At 37.7% G+C, this 9039-nt stretch overlaps 1 pseudogene; it reads right to left on the reverse strand.

Annotated features, from left to right (window-relative positions):
- Positions 1–2359: 2359 nt before the first annotated feature.
- On the reverse strand, positions 2360–3282 carry LOC140531368 (nuclear receptor-binding factor 2 pseudogene; annotated as a pseudogene).
- Positions 3283–9039: the final 5757 nt, after the last annotated feature.

The following is a 9039-nucleotide window of genomic DNA, read 5'->3' on the forward strand; positions in this document are numbered from 1 at the left end:
AAACATTGTATCATTGTATGTGTATACATACGTATATAGTGTATATATACATATATACACGTTTATGTGTGTGTACACACATGCACATACAGTCACATAAATCTGTCAAGTTAGACATGGAGGTAGTAGGAAGAGTGAAAGAAGAACAGTGTCAGTTGAGACATTCAGAAGCTCATAGGAAACAAAATCCAAAAAATTAACTCCAATTTGTGACTTCAAATGTCAATATACAAATGCCAGATGGTTAGGTGACAATAGGAAGGAATTAAAGATTCTAAATAGGGAGGCTTATTTGAACCCAGATTAGGAACTCATAAAGACAATGGCTCCAAATGAATATCATTATTCAAAAGAAACAAAATGGAGGTGGGGGAAGATTGTAAGTATCATATATTAAGAAGATATCTTCACGTGAAGAATGTCATTAAACAGAGGAGGCAAGAATGGTAGAGTGTATTTGTGTGAAGATTGATGAAAGACAGAATGGAAATAATTTTGTTATTAGAGTATAGTACAAAAACCAAGAATCACCCATCCAGCAAAACTGAGTATAATACTTCATGGGGAAATGGTCATTCAATGAAATAGAGGACTTTTAGCCATCCCTGATGAAAAGACCAGAGCTGAAAAGAAAATTTGACTTTCAAACATAAGAATCAAGAGAAGCATGAAAAGGTAAACAGGAAAGAAAAATCATAAGGGACTTACTAAAGTTGAACTGTTTACATTCCTACATGGAAATTTGTAACTCTTGAGACTTTTCTCAGTATTAGGGAAGTTGGAGGAATCATATCCATAAAAAAAAGGGCATAGGGTAAGCTGAATATAAAGGGATGATATCTAAAACAATAAAATTAAGCAGTGAGAGAGGAATATATTGGGAGGAGAATGGGAGAAATAGAATGGGGTAAATTATCTCTCTGCTAAATGAAGGGAGAAAAAGTTTTTTCAATGGAGGGAAAGAGTGGGGAGGTAAGAGGAAAAGAGTGAACCTTACTCTCATCGCATTTGGCTTAAGGAGGAAATAACATGCACACTCAGTTTAGTATGAAAATCTATCTTATACTATAGGAAAGTAGGGAGGAAGAGGGTAAGTGGGGGGATGGTAGAAGGGAGGGCAAATGGGAGGAGGGGGTAATTAGAAGTAAACACTTTTAAGGAAGGATAAGGTCAAAAGAGAGAATAGAATAAATGGGGGGTAGGAGAGGATGGAGGGAAACATAGGCTTTCACAATATGACTATTATGGAAGTGTTTTGCATAACTATGCATATATAACCTATATCGACTTGCTTGCCTTCTCAGTGGAGACAGATGGGGAGGGAGGATGGGAGAGAAGTTGGAGCTCAAAGTTTCCAAAACGAATGTTAAAAATTGCTTTTACATGCAACTAGGAAATAAGATATACAGGCAGAAAGGTATAAAAATCTATCTTGCCCTACAAGAAAATAGAGGAGATGGGGATAAGAGAAGGGAGGGGTGTAGTAAGAAGGGAAGGCAAATTGGGGTAAGGGGTAATCAGAATGCATGCTGTCTTGGAGTGGGTGGAGAGGAGAGATGGGGAGAAAATTTGGACTCAAAATCTTGTGGAAGTGAATGTTGAAAACTAAAAATAAATATTTTTAAAAAACATAATTACCTTATTGACTTCTTGCAATCAAATACTGCCAACTAGCATTACTTCCATTCATGCACCATCCAAAGCAAAGGGATAACTCCTTGAGTACTTTTTAAATGATGCATAACATTTTAATACAGCAAACAGAAAGTTAAAACTTCTGATGCACCCTGATTAATTATGTAAATTGATAATTAAAAAAAGCAGAACTAATAATTTGGTTCCTTTCTTCATAAAGTGGAAATGTAAACATTTCTCCTGATAGTCTTGAGGTTACCATCACATTAGGAGTAGTGCAAAGTGTGGCACATGTGGGATAATCTAGAAAGGCATGTAACTGACATATCTCATCAGAATTAATAATTAGTGCATAACAAAACTCATGCAGTCAATACCTGATAGCATCTTTTCAATACAAGGCCACCCTTGGGCTCCTGTATTAATTCGATTTTTCATTTTCCTTTATGGCAGTATAGATTAATTATTACATATAGCATAAACCTGAAGTTAAGAAAAGGAAAATAACTGCTGCTCGAAGAAAGTGCTTCCATGTCGCCATTTGGTTTGAATTGGGAGAGACCCTCAGGAGGTCAGCGTTTGCCACCTCCATCTTCCTCAGCCCCAGCCACTCCCGAAGCTGTGCTGGGTGTTTCACAGGAACTGTTTTAGACCGAGTGGCCAGACCTTTTCTCCTACACTGATCCATCCGGTCAGCCTCCAATTGGCCTGGACCGCACCTAGACTCGTGGTTTTCCCTTTTTGCTGTTTTCACTGTATGATTGCCTCTCCCTCACCATCACCGTTTTAACCCTTTGTGACCTTCCATTTAACTGTTCAGAAGTCCTTTCAGAATATCTTCAGGGAGCTCCAGAAGCGGGAGTTCTGGGGATGGGAAGTCTAAGGGAGGAAGATTGGGGATGGGAATGTCCTTGGCTTTCCCTGTGCTGGCTGCAAACTTCTGCCAGGGAGAAGAGGCTGTGGCAGTCTGTGAAGGGGGAGGTGGGCTCCATAATTCTGATTTCTCTACAAAGTCAACATCTACATGCAATTCCTTTCCAGGCGGAGCCTTCTGGAGCCTGGCCTTTTCAGCTCGGAGCTGCTTGTTTTCTCTCCTCAGTCTTTCGTTGTTGGTCGCAAGAAACTGCAAGCGTCGCTTCAGATCAGCGATCCTGGTTGCCTGATCTTCTATGGTTGACCTGTCATCTTTGGAGACTTTGCTGCCAGGTTCTGTAGGGTCTTTCCTCTTCTGAAGGAGTAAAAGAAGGGTGTCGGGGTACTTGTCGAGGAGCCCCGACACTGCGGCAGGGCTAAACTGTTGAGATCTGGGCACACTTGGGCCCTCAGACCCCTCCTTAGCCAGCGGCCTGGCTGACATCAGAAGATGAGGGGTTTCATCAGGAGTCTGCTGGGCTTTCCACTTTTCCTTCCGCTTTGCCCTTTTCCACCTCTCCTGAATAAGCAGGAGTTGCTTCATGTGGCTATCCCTTTGTTTTTCCAGTGATAACTGAGCTTGTGTAGATGGTGTCAGCTTCATGGCTTCAGAAAGACATGCGGCTGCCTTTGGTGACACAAAATGGTCCCTTCGTATTTCCCTGCAGCTAATGACGCGTCTGCCTTCCTTCTCTGCTGATGAGCCAGGTTGAGGGGCCCGTCCATTACTTCAATAGACGCTGGGGCCAGGGGAGGACAGCGCTTGGACCCGCCAGGGAACCGCTGCCGGATCAACACAGCCTCCGCCGCCGGTTCCTCCTCCCCCAGTCAGACTCAGTCCAATATTTTTTTTAAAAAAGAAGAAAATAGTATACTACACATCACCTGTTCAGAAAGAAGAAGCAGATGAAAAAGTCTGCAAATAAGGTCATAAAACTGGCACTGAGGTATGATGGGCACTGCAGCTTTCCCTCTGCCAAATGCCCAACAGCTAATAACTTCTTGACTTAATCTTTGTGATCATTTCTTCCCTCAAAATGATCAGAGCCAAGGAAGGAAAATTATATTCTGTATTTGATTCTCATGATCAGAGAATTCTTCGCAATGTATTCACCTTTACTCAAACACAGGATACAATTAACTCAAGGCATTCACTGAAATGACATGGTAAACAGGAATAACAAAACGTCTCTTCCTTTATCTGGGACCATTCAACCTTGTCTACTACATGAAGCCCAAGGTCTAGCAGAATGCATGGCACTCACAAGTATAAACCTTTATGTACCTTGAACATGAGCTAGTTGTCCTCCAAGGGATGTAACCTGTGCATTCACGTTTAAGGGGTAGCTGTAGAGGACACTACACAGATAATTTAAAAAATGGCTGAATTTCCAAAAAATGGAAGTGGTGATTACAAAGAACTAGCAAGGGCTTCATCAAGAATAGAATGGATTAGACTAATCTCATCCTCTCCTTTTTTACTAAATTAATAAATTAGTAGATGAAGAGAATGATATACATATAATTTAACTGATCTTGGAAAACTTTTTGAGAAATTGTCACATACTGTCATTGTGGAGAAAATAGAGAGATGTGGACTAGATGATGTTATAGTTAGAAGGATTGAGAAAGGATTAAATAGCTAGACTCAAAGGGTAATTATTAATGGTTTTATGTTAACATGACAAAAGATTTCCAGTGAAGTAGTACAGGGATAAATGCTTGGTTCTATGCTGTTTCATGTTTTCATTGATTACTTGGATAAAGACATAGGTGGCATGCTCATCAAATTTTCAGGTAACACAAAGCTGGAGGAGCTATATTGGAAGACAGAGACAGCATCCAAAAGATCTTGTTACCAAACATTGGACTGAATCTAATAAAACAAATTTCAGTTGAGTAATGTAAAGTTTTAAATCTGGATTAAAAAAGTAAGTTTTTCAAGTTTGAGGATTGGGGAGGTATATTTAAATAGATGTCTGAAAAAATCTGGAGGTTTAAGTCATTTGTAAGTTCAATATATGTCAGCAGTGTAATATGTATGAAAGCCAAAAAATTTAATGTAATCTCAGATATCATTAAGAGGTATAGATTTCAGGAATAGAGAGATGATCTGTGTTCTCCTCTTGTCAAACATCATTTGGAGATTTGTTTAGTTTTGTGTAACTCAGTTTAAGCAGGACACATTGCTTTTAAGTTTAGGAAGGATCTGTTGCTTCAAATATAAACACCTCTGTTTGGTATTTAAAGTATAGTATAGTACAACCTGGTCTCAACTTTCCTTTCCAGAAAATAAAAATAGTATTCCTCTTTCTGTAGCCTATAGTCCTACAAATGGTTCTTCTTAATGTTTCTTATACATGGCACTCAATCTCCTGTACCTGTGCTTTTGCATTGGCTGTTTCTCCTTCCTGGAATGTACTTCCTCTTCACCTACAACTCTGAAAATTCCTAGTTTCCTTCAAGGTTCGACTCAAATGCCACCTTTAGCAGGATGCCTTTCCTTATTCCTTATCACTATTAGTGCCTTATCCCTTCGAATTATTTTGGCATTGATTTTGTATGTAACTATTTCACTGTTGTCTTTGTTTGCCTAGTACCTAGCACCTCTGGCATATGGTACTTAGTAAATGAGTATTAATTAGATGAAATATATACATATTGACACATATACTCTTTTCATGTCTGGATTGGACTAGAAAGCTGCTGAGAGTAGCACTTCCCACTCAAATCCTGTGATTCTATAACTTCAAGATAACATGGCAAATATTACATGCACAGATAGCTGAGAGTATTTTAAGTTTATCTCTTTTAGGATTTTAGATGTTTTTGGTTGGATGCTGGCTTTCCTTAGATTTATGAAATTTTGTAAAGTCACATCACAAAACTGATGGTTACTACAAGAATTTGAATATGTTATGGGTCAAATAATTTTCCTGAGACATAACTACCTGCAGTAAAGTCTGATAAAGCACAGTTTTGGTGTAAGCAGGTATAGATCATATTTCCCAATGCTTATTTTAATAAAAAGCATGTCAAAAGTAATGTGGTGATCACAAAATATGTGAAGGTTGTAGAGAATAATTAGAGAAAGGGAAGAGGCAAACTTGTTTGATATGCCTCTTTTTCCTTGATATTTTGAACATTTGTGATATTGTAGTGTAGTTTTCTTAAACTAACTTAGAAGTTATAAGTAGAAGAGGATTATCACAAAGCAAAAGCAGTCAAATAAATGTTTGTTTGATGTTAAAAGTTGATAATTTAACTCGTAGGACGTGATGTTGTCTGGTAATACTCAACAGTTAAATAAGAAGACTCAGACACGATTCTCTCAACATTAGTTCATCCGTTAGGAATATTCAGAGTTGTAACCAATTGTAAAGCCTGTGGGGTCACTTCTGCCTAATGAACAAAATATGGATTTGCATCACTATATACCTTGCAAAATCCTCCAGCAGGCTTGCACCTACATGTATAAAGATGATTTTATAAGATTTTGTACGTGACAATAAACACACCAACAGGAAAGCAAGACTGCAAGGTCATATTCAAAGACTGATGACCTCAATAGGGGTGGGGATTGTGGGAAGGGAGACAATAAATTGGGTGAACTACATAGCAGGAAATGTGCTGCATTTTCATGTACTGAAGGAACAAGGAAAGAGGAATATAGAAAATTACTTTTGTGCCAATAATTAGCTAAAAGAATGACTTGTTTTAATTCTGAGAAGTTCTGGAGTAATGAATACATGCTTATATTTCAGTAAGTAATGATGACTTATCAGGAAGAAAATTGCTTCCAATTCTTAGAGGAGAATGGAGTGAAGAATGACTGTTGGAAAGCATTTTTTTACTTTTCCCTGACTGCTGGAAAATATTTTTTTACTTCTCCCTTTTGTCTCTTAATCCAGTTTCAGAACTGCCTAGCTGTCTCTAAATATTCCTTTTTTTTTCATTACCCACACAGTGGTCAAATTTTATAGATCTTACACTTAAAATATCTCTCAACTTCCTCTCCTTTTTTATACTCTCCCTGCAAATTCCTTACTTCTAGTCTTTATATTTTAAATAGATTATTGTGATAACCTCCTAACTAGTTTTCTTCCTTCAGTCTATTTCTGTCTTAATTCATTTACAGGCTGCCTGAGTAATCTTTAAAATACACCATTTGCATCATGTTACTTCACTAGTCTACATGTTTACCCTTCAAAACATTCTCTTGATGTGGGCATTACAAAGGCAACATTATGATGTAGTAAAAAGAGCACCATACTTGAGATAATTAGAACTGAGTTCTAGTATTAGTTCTAACACTAGCCAACTATGAAACCTTAGGCAAATTGCTAAGTCTCCCAGGGAGTCAGTTTCCTTATTTGTAAAGTAACAGGGTTCAATTAGATCTCTCTATGATCCTTTCCTTATTTCTAACATATAATCATTCTTTTCAGTTTAGTCTCCTTTTACACCTTCACTGTATGTTCCAGCCAATCTATAGTGCTCTACATGATATGCATCTTTGTATTCATGGTTTCAAAGCTATGCCTGTCATAAAGTAGATGCTTAGGAAATATTTGTTGAATTATTACAATCTCCATTGAAATTGATTCGCAAGAGTCATTTTCATTTGAATTAAGAAAATTCTCTTTGAACCATATTTTACTTAGTACTATCTGATACCCAATTGCCCAGTTATGTAAAAACATCAAAAGATCTCAGCAGCTGTAAAATGTACTCATGAGGAAGCAAGCCAGTCTAGCCAAAACAGGGATGCACTCTGCTGGGGAGAGAGGTAGCAGTATATATCAGGCAAGTTGAAGCACCACTACCACCACCACCACCACTTGATCACCATTTCCACTTGCACCTTGATGGAATGAACCTGGGACCCTGAATCCAAGAGCAGTATCACCTAACCCAGCAGACCTGCTGTCATCCTAGCTGCCATAATCAGAATTGGAAGGAGAAATCGTTATGAAGAAAGGGACCATCTTTTTCATTATCATTAGCAACAACAGCTGACCAACTGTCACCAACAGGTAGATAGTAGCAATCAAGGTCCCTGAGGATGGCAGAACTCTTCAGACCAATGATTCTGCTTCAAGTCAAGCTTCACAGCTCAACCTATAGAATAGAATAAAATGTTTCCAACCAAGTGTGAAATGGTTTAATATCAGAAACTGATATAATGTTTCTTCAGTGAAAATGACATTAAAGAAGGGGCTTTGTCATAGTACCCTAAGAACCATAAGATCTTTTTTTGTGTGATTTGCAGCTGAAATCTTCCCTATATGTTGTTTCCTTTATTAGAATGAGTCCTTTGTCTGATTTTCCTATTTATATACCCAGTGCTTTGCACATAGTAAATTCTTTAAAGATGTTTTATTTATCCATCCTTTCCAAGTAGTCTATATTCCAGTCAAGCTAGTTTTGTTCCTGCTACCCAAATACTCCTAGTGTTTTTATGCCACTGTTTCTTGCTTATTCCTAGCACTTACAATGCCTTCCATCTTTCTAACCATATTTGAAAACCTAATTCAAATGTGACCCTTTTCATTAAGTCTTACATCATCTCTCCTATCATTAAGGATTTCCTCCCTCAGACTTCACTTAGCACTTTGTTTTATAACTCTCTTCCGCAATTCACCAAATATTTGTTAAGTCCTTATTGGTACAAAGCACTGTTCTCTAATACACTTATCCTGTATCATTGCATACTATGGCTATGTGTTACTCTCTCCTTTCCTGCCTACACTGCAAACTCCATGAGTGTAGGTAATGCTTTCTTATCTAAGCCTTGTCTCCCTAAGATCTAGCAAAGTGCCTTTCACATAATAAGTACTTCATAAATGGTTGCTGAATGAAGGAAAGAATGCTTTTTTGTAGTTGACATCATACTACTTGCATTGAAATCTAAAATACCTCAAGACTCCTTAGAAGTTATAGATCATGGAATGCTATAATCTCAGAATTAAAATTGTAAATAATCCACAGGAAGGAAAAGGTGATTACTAGGTATAAGCAGGTTGTAATAGGTTACCAGTTTGTGTATAAGTATTTCCTTAGGGATGTTACTGATGATATGTATGCCTGGAAAAAGAGCTGAGTCTGTAATATAGTGCCAATGACAACAAGATAGGTAGACAAAGCATGCAGCACATCCATATCCCCAAGATAGTAAAAGGAAAAGAGAAGAAAGCCTCTATTCAGCAGATTGAATAGATCTACTAAAGACTCTTGGAAAAACACTGATAGGAAGCTCAAAGAAAAATAAAGGAGAAAGGGTTACAATCTACATCAAGACAGGAGTATCCACTCTGATCAATCACATCTTTCAAAATATTAAATTCAGACTATTTTAAGCATTCATTCAATCATTCAAGCAGCATGAATTAAGAGCCTACCATGTGAAAGTCAATGGGCTACATGCTGAGGATACAAAGAAAAACAAAACAATCCATGCTCTCAAAGAAGATAGTCTGTCTCTGATTTTTT

This window comes from Notamacropus eugenii, chromosome 3 (assembly GCF_028372415.1).
Source record: "Notamacropus eugenii isolate mMacEug1 chromosome 3, mMacEug1.pri_v2, whole genome shotgun sequence".
NCBI classification, from domain to species: Eukaryota; Metazoa; Chordata; class Mammalia; order Diprotodontia; family Macropodidae; genus Notamacropus; species Notamacropus eugenii.